The sequence below is a fragment of the Mustela nigripes genome, chromosome 14, assembly GCF_022355385.1.
Source record: "Mustela nigripes isolate SB6536 chromosome 14, MUSNIG.SB6536, whole genome shotgun sequence".
Taxonomy (NCBI): Eukaryota; Metazoa; Chordata; class Mammalia; order Carnivora; family Mustelidae; genus Mustela; species Mustela nigripes.
The window spans coordinates 87,517,524-87,528,930 of NC_081570.1; the positions used below are offsets into that span (position 1 = coordinate 87,517,524).

At 35.5% G+C, this 11,407-nt stretch overlaps 1 pseudogene; it reads right to left on the minus strand.

Annotated features, from left to right (window-relative positions):
• Window positions 1–385: 385 nt before the first annotated feature.
• On the minus strand, window positions 386–1,335 carry LOC132002261 (tubulin alpha chain, testis-specific-like; annotated as a pseudogene).
• Window positions 1,336–11,407: the final 10,072 nt, after the last annotated feature.

Here is an 11,407-nt window from a genome sequence, read left to right on the forward strand (position 1 = left end):
AAAATACAACCAAAACTCATTTCTCTCCATCCAAAATTACAAATGCTAATTTTTGCCATTTACACTTAAACCTAATTTTTATAAAACAAAAACAACATGGATATATTTAGTTCCATTTAATGAACTCTAAGGTGTTTGGCATTTTGAGTTTGTATTTTCTAGTTTTTTATCCATGTTCTTTTTCATTCAAGATATTTATTCAAACCCATCAGCAAAATGGACAGATCGGTTCTATAACACTGTCATGTTTTAAAGTGCAAGACAGTAATTATATATGATAATATACACTGCTACATACAAATTAACTGATCAGAGCACAACTTTTCAATGTTCAAGACAGAATGAGTTTTCCTGCAAAAACAGCACCTTTGTGATATTTTTAACTTTAGTATTCCTGTCTTTCTTCACTCTCTCCTTCAGCAGAATCCACACCATTTCATAATCCTTCTCAAGAGCAGCTTTGACCTCATAGGCCTCAGAACATTCTCCCTCCTCCATACCCTCATCCACATATCATTGAACAAAGGCACACTTGGCATACATCATGTCAAACTTGTGGTCCAGGTGAACTCAGGCTTAGCAATGGCTGTGGTGTTGCTCAGCATGCACACGGCTCACTGTACTTTGGCCAGGTCTCCACCAGGTAATTAATGCCATCTCTGAAGCCAGTGGGGCACCAGTCCACAAACTGGATGGTACGCTTGGTCTTGATGGCAGCAAGGGCAACATTCTCATCATTGTCACCACAGTACAACAGGCAGGAAGGCATGTATTTACCATGGGGAGGGTTCACATTTCACCATCTGGTTGGCTGGCTCAAAGCATGCATTAGTGATGTCTGCTAAAGGAAGTTCTTCATGGGAGGCATAGATGATAGGGACATATATAGTCAGAGGGAAGTGGATGCAGGGAAAGGGCACAAGGTTGGTCTGGAGTTCTGTCAGGTCAACATTCAGGGCTCCAAGGGAAGCAATGATGGAGGACACAGTTTGACCTATCAACTTATTCAAGTTATTGTAGGTTGGGCATTCAACATTGAATTTTCTACTACAGATGTAATGGATGGCCAAATTGTCTACCATGAAGGCACAATCAGAGTGCTCCAGGGTGGTGTTGGTGGTGAGGGTGGAATTGTAGGGGGTCAGCTACAGCTATGGAAACTTGGGGAGCTGAGTAAATGAAGAACTCGAGTTTGCACTTCTTGCCATAAACTATGGAGAGATGTTCCATCAGCAGGAAACTAGATCCCCCTCCAAAGCTGTGGAAAACCAAAAACCCTGAAGAGTTTGTGCACTGGTCAGCAGCCAGTTTCCAGATTCAGTCCAAGACAAGGTCAATTGAAATAAAATACCACTGCTCTGACTCCCATGACAATCATTTAGGTTTAGTCTCCATCTATGCATAAGTAGTAAAGTCTAGTTTTGTCCATTTCTTAATTTTATTTTTTAAAGATTTTATTTATTTATTTGATAGAGAGCATAAGCAGAGGGAGAAGCAGATGGAGGGAGAGGGAAAAGCAGGCTCCATGAGGAGCCTGATGTGGGGCTCTATCCCAGGACCCAGAGATCATAACCCAAACCAAAGGCAGCCACTTTACCGATTGAGCCCCTGGTTCTGTGCACTTTTTAAATTTAAGATTTTATTTTTAAGTAATCTCTACATTCAACGTAGGGCTCAAAATCACAACCCTGAGATCAAGAGTTGTATGCTACACTGACTGAGCCAGCCAGGTGACCCTAGTTTTGTCCATTTTTGAAATTCATATCAATGGAATCATACACTGTATATTTAATGTGTCTTTCAGTTGACATGGTACTATTTAAATTCAAATATATAGTTTGCACATTTCCTTGATATATTGTGTGCCATTTTATGAATATACAATTTAATTCTTTATTATTTACAGATATTTGGGTTGTTTCATTTTCTTAATATGACCAACTTATGTATCATAGGGTAATTGAGCATTCATTTGTCAAGAGTGTACACTTGGAGTGGAATCATGTTTGATAGGATATGTGAATTTCTAATTTGACCAGATAATTTTAAACTTATTCCTAATGTCAGCATGCTAGTTTATATTACCAGAAATATATCAAAATTTCTTTGCTCTACACTTTTGGAGAAATAGAATTGTTTATGATTTAATGTATTAAAAGATGTATAATAGATACTGATTACAGTGAGTGTAAAATGGTATCTATTATAGCGTTACTTTACATTTACTTGATTGTTAATTGGATTAACTGCATTTTCATGTTTCCCTTCTACAGTACTTTAGGACTTTTTCTGAAAATTATGTAAGATTTTTACTCATCTTTCTATTGGATTATTTCTTATTTAAAATTTATTTGTAGAATTTCTTTATACATCGTGGATATTGATTCCATATTTGTGTTATGTACTACAAATGTACTCTGTAGGGTTTTTTTTAAAGATTTTATTTATTTATTTGACCGACAGAGATCACGAGTAGGCAGAAAGGCAGGCAGAGAGAGAGGAGGGGAAGCAGGCTCCCTGCTGAGCAGAGAGCCCAATGTGGGGCTCCATCCCAGGACCCTGGGATCATGACCTGAGCCGAAGGCAGAGGCTTTAACCCACTGAGCCACCCAGGTGCCCTGTAGTTTATTTTTTTATACATTTACATACCTTGGTTTTTCCATCAATGGCAGATAGACCTGATTCCCAAACTGCCCTGAACCACTCCAGGATACCTCACTGAATTCATAGAGGTGCTCCAGGATATTTTACATTTTCAAAGGAAATTCTGAGCAACACAGAACACCTGTGGAACAATGTGTAAAATACTTTCTTGAGGAAGTTTATAGCTTCAATATTAAATTGTACTACATTCTTTTGAATGATAATATGTTTGCTAAGCTAGGTTTCTGGTGGGTTTTTTGTGGTCAAATGAAATTACCAGTCTAGACACAGACCATACATCTTTTCCAAAATTAACTCAAAATCAATTATAGATATAAATGTTAAACTCAAATCTATAATACTCCCCCTAGTTTTATAGATAGAAGAAAATAGAATAGAATATAGATAGGAGAAAACCTAGATGGTCTTTTTATGGTGATGGCTTTTTAAGATACGACCCAAAGGTGTGTGTGATCCATGAAAGAAAGAATTGATATGTTGACCTGTACCCCTGGGGCCAACAATATATTATATATATAATATATATAACATATATGTTAATAAAAATGAATAAATAAAAAAAGAGTTGATATGTTGGGCTTCATTAAAATTAAAAACTTCTGCTCTATAAGAAAGAGCATCAGGAGAAATAGAAAAGTTCTAACTCTGGAACTTTTCTGGGAAAAAAAATTGCCAAAGACACATTTGATAAAGGACTGTTATTCAAAATATACAAAAAACTCTTAAACTCAGCAATAAGAAAATAAAACATCTAAGTTAAAAACTGGTCCAAAATCCTCAATAGACATCTCACCAAGGAAGATATACAGATGGCAAATAAGCATATGAAAAGATGTTTTACATCATAAGCCATTAGGGAAATGCTAATTAAAACAATAAAATACCACTAAATACACCCAATAAAATGGCCAAAATCCAGAACACTGACAAAACCAAATGCTGGTGAGGATGTGGAACCACAAGAATTCTTATTCATTGTTGGTGAGAATACAAAATGGTACAGCCACTTGGAAGACTATTTGATGCATTCTTACAAAACCATTTTTAACTCTTGCCATACAATCTAGCACTCAATACCCATTGGTATTTACCCAAAGGAGTTAAAATTGACTGTTCATGTAAAAACCTGCAAATGGAGTTTGGTAGCAGTTTTAACTGTAATTGACAGAACTTGGAGCAACCAACGTGTCCTTCAGTAGGTGAATAAATAAATTAACTGTGGCACATCTACAAGGGAATCAGATCTAAAAAGAAATGAGCTAGTGAGGCACCTGGGTGGCTCAGTAAGTTCAGCAACCAATTCTTGGTTTCAGCTCAGTTCATGATCTCAGGGTGATGTGATGGACCCCAGGTTGGGTTCTGTATCCAGCAGGGAGTCTGCTTAAGATTCTCTCCCTTTCCCTCTACCCAGCAACCGCCCCCCCCCACACTTGCTCTTTCCCAGTAAATAAACAAATAATAAATGAATAAATAGAAATGAGCTATCAAGTCATGAAAAGATATGGGAGAAATGTCAATGCATATTTTGAAGCAGGGAAGGTAATTTAAAAGGCTACTCACTATGTTATTTCAACTATATGAAATTTTTGAATAGACAAATTATGAAGACAAGATTAGTTGTTGCCAGGAAATGGAGGAAGGGGGAAGGATGAACAGATGGATCATAGATGATTTTGGGGGCAGTGAAAACTGTGTGATACCATAATGATGGATATATGTTATTATACATTGGTCCAAACCCATAAGATGTAAAACACCAAGAATAAGCCTTAATGTAAATATGGACTTTGGGTGACTGTAATGTGTTGTCATAGGTTCAACAATTATAATTAAGGTACTACTCTGGTAGGGGATATTGATAATAGGGCAGTCGATGCTTGTGAGGGCATGGGGGAAATAGGAAATCTCTGTATCTTGTTCTCAAATTTGCTATAAATTTGAAAGAGCTCTAAAAATAGTATTATAAGAAAAAACATTTTAAGAAGCAATTACCAGTCAAAAATAAATTTGAAAGAGAAAATAAGGGTGGCAACATCCAATCTAATTCAAAGCTCAACAAGTAGTACAGCACTCAACAGGCACACATCCCATTAATAAGTTAGTGAGGTTATTTAAGAATGAAATAAAATTTTTTTTTTCAATTTAAGCACAATTAGTTTTCAAATAGCTTCTACACTTTTAGGATATAAATATTAAGTTTTTGGAAGCTAATTATTAAATAAACAGAGTAGTTGAGTATTTCTTTTGGCCTATGAATATCATGAAAAAAATTGAGACCCTACGGATGTCATAGATAGACAAAATTTAAGAACTTCTGGAATAGTGTTGCAGTAAGAAAGGTTGTAATTGATTGGTTTGGGAAAAGGTGCAGGCATACCTCAGAGATATTGTGGGCTCAATTCCAGACCATGGCAATAAAGCAAATATTGCAATAAGTCATTGCAATGTAAGTCAAATAACCTTTTGGGTTTCTCAATGCATATGAAAGTTATATTTCCACTATTCTATAGTCTGTTAAGTTTGCAATAACATTATGTATAAAAAATACATACCTTGATTAAAATAACTCTGTTGCTAAAAAAATGCTAACCATAATGCTCCTGGGTGGCTCAGTCAGTTAAGCATCCAGCTCTTGATTTCAGCTCAGCTTGTGAGATTAAGCCCCACATTATGTTCCACATTGAGCTGGGAATCTGCCTGAGATTCTCTCTCTCCCTCTACCTTCCCCAATGCTTACTTGCCCTCTCTGTCTTTGTCTAAAATAAATAAATACATTTTTAAAATATGCTAACCATCATCTGAGTTTTCAGTATGTCATCATCTTTTTGCTGGTGAAGGGTCTTGCCTCATTGTTGATAGCTTCTGACTGATCAGGGTGGTGGTGGTAAAGGGTGGGGAGGCTGTGACAATTTCTTAGAATAAGGCAACCATGAAGTTTGCTACACCAATAGACTCTTCTTTCATGAAAAGTTTCTCTGTAGCATGCAATGCTGCTCGATAGCATTTTACCCTCAGAACTTCTTTCAAAATTGGAATCAATCTTCTCAAATGCTTCTGCAGCTATATCAATTAGTTTGGATATAATATTCTAAATTCCCTGTTGTCATGTCAAAAATCTTCACCGTATCTTCACTAAGAATAGATTCCATTTCAAGAAATCACTTTCTTTGCTCATCCATGAAGAGCAACTCCTCAGCTGTTGAGGTTTTATCATGAGATTGCTACCATTCAGTCACATCTTCAGGCTCTGTTGCTAGCTCTCTTGCTGTTTCCACCACATCTGTAGGTATTTCCCCCACTGAAGTCTTGAGCCCCTCAAAGTCATTCATGAGGGCTTGAATCAACTTCTTCTTCTTCTTCTTCTTTTTTATTTTTTTTTTAATTTAAATTCCAGTTAGTTAACATACAATGTAATATTAGTGTCTGGTACAATACAGAGATTCAATACTTCCATACAACAACTGGTGCTCATCACAAGTGTGCTTCTTAATCCCCAACATCTGTTCAACCCATCCCCCTACCCACATCCCCTTTGGTAGCCATCAGTTTGTTCTCTATTATTAAGAGTCTGTTTCTTGGTTTCCATCTCTCTTTCTTTCCCTTTGTTCATTTGTTTTGTTTCTTAAATTTCACATATGAGTGAAATCATATGACGTTTGTCTTTTGCTGACTGACTTACTTCATTTAGCATTACACTTCCTAGTTCCACATTGCAAATGGCAAGATTTCATTCTTTTTGATAGCTGAGCATTATTCCGTTGTATATATGTCACAACTTCTTTATCCTTTCTTCAGTTGATGAACACTTGTGCTCTTTCCATAGTTTGACTATTGTTGATAATGCTGCTATAGACATTGGGGTGCATGTATCCCTTAGAGTTAGTATTTTTGTATTCTTTGGGTAAATAACTAGTAGTACAATCACTGGATTATAGAGCAGTTCTATTTTTAACTTTTTTGGAAACTTCATACTGTTTTCTAGAGTGGTTGCACCAGTTTGCATTCCCACCAATAGTGCAAGAGGGCTCGTTTTTCTCCACATCCTCACCAACACCAGTTGTTTCTTGTATTGTCAATTTTAGCTATTCTTACAGGTGTGACTTAGTTTTGAGTCCTATTTCCCTGATTATCAGTGATGTTGACTATCTTTTCATGCATCTGTTGGCCATCTATATGTCTTCTTTGGAAAAATGTTTATTCATGTCTTCTGCCCATTTTTAAATTAGATCATTTAAGTTAAGTTTTATTAAGTTCTTTTTTAGATACTAAGCCTTTATCAGATATGTCATTTGCAAATATCTTCCCCCAATTCCAAAGGCTGCCTTCTAGTTTTGATGATTGCTTCCTTTGCTGGGCAGAATCTTTTTATTTTGATGTAGTCCCAATAGTTTTTATTTGCTTTGGTTTCCCTTGCCTCAGGAGACTAGAAAAAAAGTTTCTGCTGCTGATGTCGAAGACATTATTTTCTGTGTTCTCCTCTAGCGTTTTTATGGTTTCAGTTCTCACATTTAGGTCTTTAACCCATTTTGAATTTACTTTTGTGTATGACGTAATAAAGTGGTCTAGTTTCATTCTTCTATATGTTGCTGTCTAGTTTTCCCAGGACCATTTGTTGAAGAGATTGTCATTTTCTCATTGCGTATTCTTTCCGGCTTTGTCAAAGATTCTTTGACCATATAGTTATGGGTTCATTTCTGGTTTTCTATTCTGTTCTATTGATCTATGTATATATATTTTGTGCTACTACCATATAGTTTTGATTACTACAGCCCTGTAATATAACTTGAAGTCTAGAATTGTAATGCCTCCAGCTCTGCTTGTCTTTTTCAAGGTTGCTTTGGCTCTTCAAGGTTTTTTGTGATTCCATACAAATTTTAGGATTATTTGTTCTAGCTCTATGAACAATGCTGTTGGTATTTTGATAGGGAATGCATCAAATGCATAGATTTCTTTGTGTAGTATGGATATTTTAACAATATTTGTTCTACCAATCCATGAGCATGAAATTTTTTTTTCATGTTTTTTTTTTCAATTTCTTTGTGTCATTTTCAATTTCTTACATCAGTGTTCTGTATTTTTCAGAGTACAAGTCTTTCAGCTTTTTGCTTAGGTTTATTCTCAGTTATCTTATGGTTTTTGGTGCAATTGTAAATGGGTTTGATTCCTTGATTTCTCTCTCCTTGAAAAGAGAAAGCTTTAGAAGTACAACAAATTTCTTTACATTGATTTTGTATCCTGTGACTTTACTGAATTTGTGTATCAGTTCTAGCAGTTTTTGGTTGGAGTCTTTTGGGTTTTCTATATAGGGTTTCGTGTTATCTGCAAGTATGGAATAGATTTCTTACAAACTCCTATTAATGCTGACATTTTGACTACTTCCCATGAATCAAAACATTCTTAATGGCATCTACAATAGTGAATGCTTGGCCATAAATTTTCAATTTTCTTTGCCCAAATCTATCAGAGGAATCACTATCTCTGACTGCAATAGCTTTATGAAGTGTATTTCTTAAATGATAGGACTTGAAAGTCAAAGCACTCCTTGATCAATGGCTGCATAATTGATGTTTTGTTAGCAGGTATGAAAACAACATGAACCTTGTTGTACATCTCCATCAGAACTCTTGGGTGACCAGGTCTTTTCAATGATCAATAGTATTTTTTTTTAAGATTTTATTTATTTATTTGTCAGATTGAGAGAGAGAGAGAGAAAGTAAGCACAAACAGGGGGAGTGGCAGGCAGAGGGAGAAGCTGGCTCCCCACTAAACAAGGAGGCTGATGTGGAATTCAATCCCAGGACCCCAGGATCAAGCTGAAGGCAGATGCTTAACCAACTGGACCACCCAGGCATCCCTGAGCAATAGTATTTTGAAAATAATATTTTTTTCTGACCAGTAGGTCTCAACAGTGGGCTTAAAATATACAGTAAACCATGTTGTGAATGGATGTGCTGTCATCCATGCTTTGTTGTTCCATTTAGAGAGCACAGGCATGAGGAGATTTAGCACAATTCTTAAGGGCCCTGAGAATTTCAGAATGGTAAATGAGCATTGGCTTCAACTTAAATTTATCAGCCACATTAGCTGCTAACAAGAGGCAACTTGTCTTTTGAAGCTTTGAGCCAGGCATTGACTTCTCTGTAACTATGAAAGTCCTAAGTGACACTTTATTTTAGGATAAGGCTGTCTCATCTACACTAAAAATATTTTGCTTAGCATGTCACCTTCATTAATAATCTTAGCTAGATCTTCTGGATTATTTGTTGCTTCATCTTGCATTTTTGTTACGGAGTTTTTTTTTTTTTTTTTTTTAATCTCATGAAACTTCCTCTGCTAGTTTCAACATTTTCTTCTACAGCTTCCTCACCTCTCTCAGCTTCCTAGATTTGCAGAGTCACAGGCTTCCTCTGGATTAGGCTTTGGCATAAAGGAATGTGGTAGCTGATTCAATCTTCTATCCAGACTCTTACAACTTTCTCCATATCAGCAAATAAGGCTATTTCACTTTCAAATCATTTATGTATTCACTTGAATAGCAATTTTAATTTCCTTTGAGAACTTTTCTTTTGCATTCACAACTTGGCTATCTGTTTGGTATAAGAAACTTTATTTTCAGTTTATGTTGGCTTTGGACATGACTTCTCACTGAACTTGATGATTTCTAGCTTTTGATTTAAGGGGAGAAATGTGCAACTCTTCCTTTCACTTGAACACTTAGAAACCCTTGTAGGATTTTTATTGGCATAATTTCAGTATTGTTGTGTCTCAGGGGATAGGAAGGCCTGTGGAGATGGAGAAAGATGAGGAACTAAGGGTTGGTGGGGCATTCATAACAAACACATTTATTTTTCAAATTTACTGTCTTCTATGGGCATGGTTTATGGCATCCCAAACAGTTACAATAGTAACATCAAAAATCACTGATCACCGGTCACCATAACAAATATAATAATGCAAAGGTATGAAATACCTTGAAAATGACCAAAATGTGCTACAGAGACACAAAGTGAGCAAATGTTGGAAAAATGGTGCCCATAGACTTACTTGATGCAAGGTTGTCACAAACTTTCAACTTGTAAAAAATACAATATCTACAAAGCACAAAGTACAATAAAATGAAGTATACCTGTACAAATTCTATAATTAAACATGTAACTAATAAACTGAGAGACTGAGTTGGAAACTGAATGCCTCTTCATATTGTGCCTGGATAAGTTTTATTTCATTGACTGAATAGCAGTTTCAATATAGCCATTTCTTTGCTTAAATTTCTTTGCTCAAATTTGTCATCATGAAATTTTATTCCTCATAATTAAATAATCCTTAATGGATTACTTAAAGGGTATCTTTAAATAAAATAATAAGCCCTATATACCTGTTACCTCTTAATTTCCTGCTTTAATTGTTATAATTAGCAGTTCCTTCCGTTTAATGCTACACAGCTGTAACAAGTAACCTTTAGCTATTTTGATTATCTCTATAAAATTTTAATATTTTAAACTTGTTTGGATAGCTTATCAGATTTATATTTTATTTTCTTAACTTTTTAAAAAAGATTTTATTTATTTATTTGACAGAGAGCAAGGAAGGGAGAGAGAGAGAGAGCACAAGAAGGGGGAGTTGGCAGGCAGAGGGAGAGAAAGAATCAGGGGTACAGGAGAGCAAGGGAAGCCTGGCATGGAACTCAATCCTAGGACTCTGGGATCATGACCTGAACTGAAGACAGTGGCTTAACCAACTGAGCCACCAAGGCACCCTAAGTTTATCAGATTTCTGAGCCTTCTGATTTTATAGAATAAAAATTCCCATAGCATTTTTTTTAACCTCTGTGAAGTTATGGCTGTTGTAATTGGAGAGAAAGAAAAATAAGAAAATCTGTTATATGTACAACTGTACTACTTTTCTCTGACAGTTCTTTTTCTCTCCTTTATGTAGGAAATGAATGAGCAGAGGTTCTGTGTGGGACAAATACCAATGATTTCATTAAGTTAAGCTACTTTTACATTCATTTTGCACATGATGGACAGAGATATTTTTGGGCCCAATTCTACTCTTTTTGAACTTTATTTATCATACTTTTGCATCAATTTTTAAAAATTGTGTATCAATCTTAAACTGATGTATTTCCCCCAAACAAGTAAGCTAAATAAAATACTAAAATTGTGGGGTGCCTGGGTGGCTCATTGGGTCAAAGCTTCTGCTTTCGGCTCGGGTCCTGATCCCAGGGTCCTGGAATCAGGCCCCACATAGGGCTTTCTGCTCAGCGGGGAACCTACTTCCTCCTCTCTCTCTGCCTGCCTCTCTGCCTACTTGTAATTTCTGCCTGTCAAATAAATAAATGAAATCTTTTAAAAAAAATGCTAAAATTGTCTTTGGAACAACTTTATGAGTAAAATTTCTCCCATAAAAGCTGTTACACTATATAAAATATATTTACATCTTATTTGAAGCTCACAACCACTCTGTATTTTTGAAGATAAAAGAAAAAAAAATAACTTAAGTAGATAAGATTATGTTCCATAACTTACTTTGATATCACTAGATAGAAATCATATTTTAAATCTGGATATTCTGACTTAATATCAAATATCCATTCCAATGTACTATGTTAGATCACTTTTTTACAGAAAGTAAAAAGGAAAAAGAAAAACGTTGTTGACAGGTTCTTTTGTATTTTATTTTCCTTAAGAAAAAAAAAATTTGAAAGAAAATATTAAGTATTCTAAATAATATTATTTGCCTC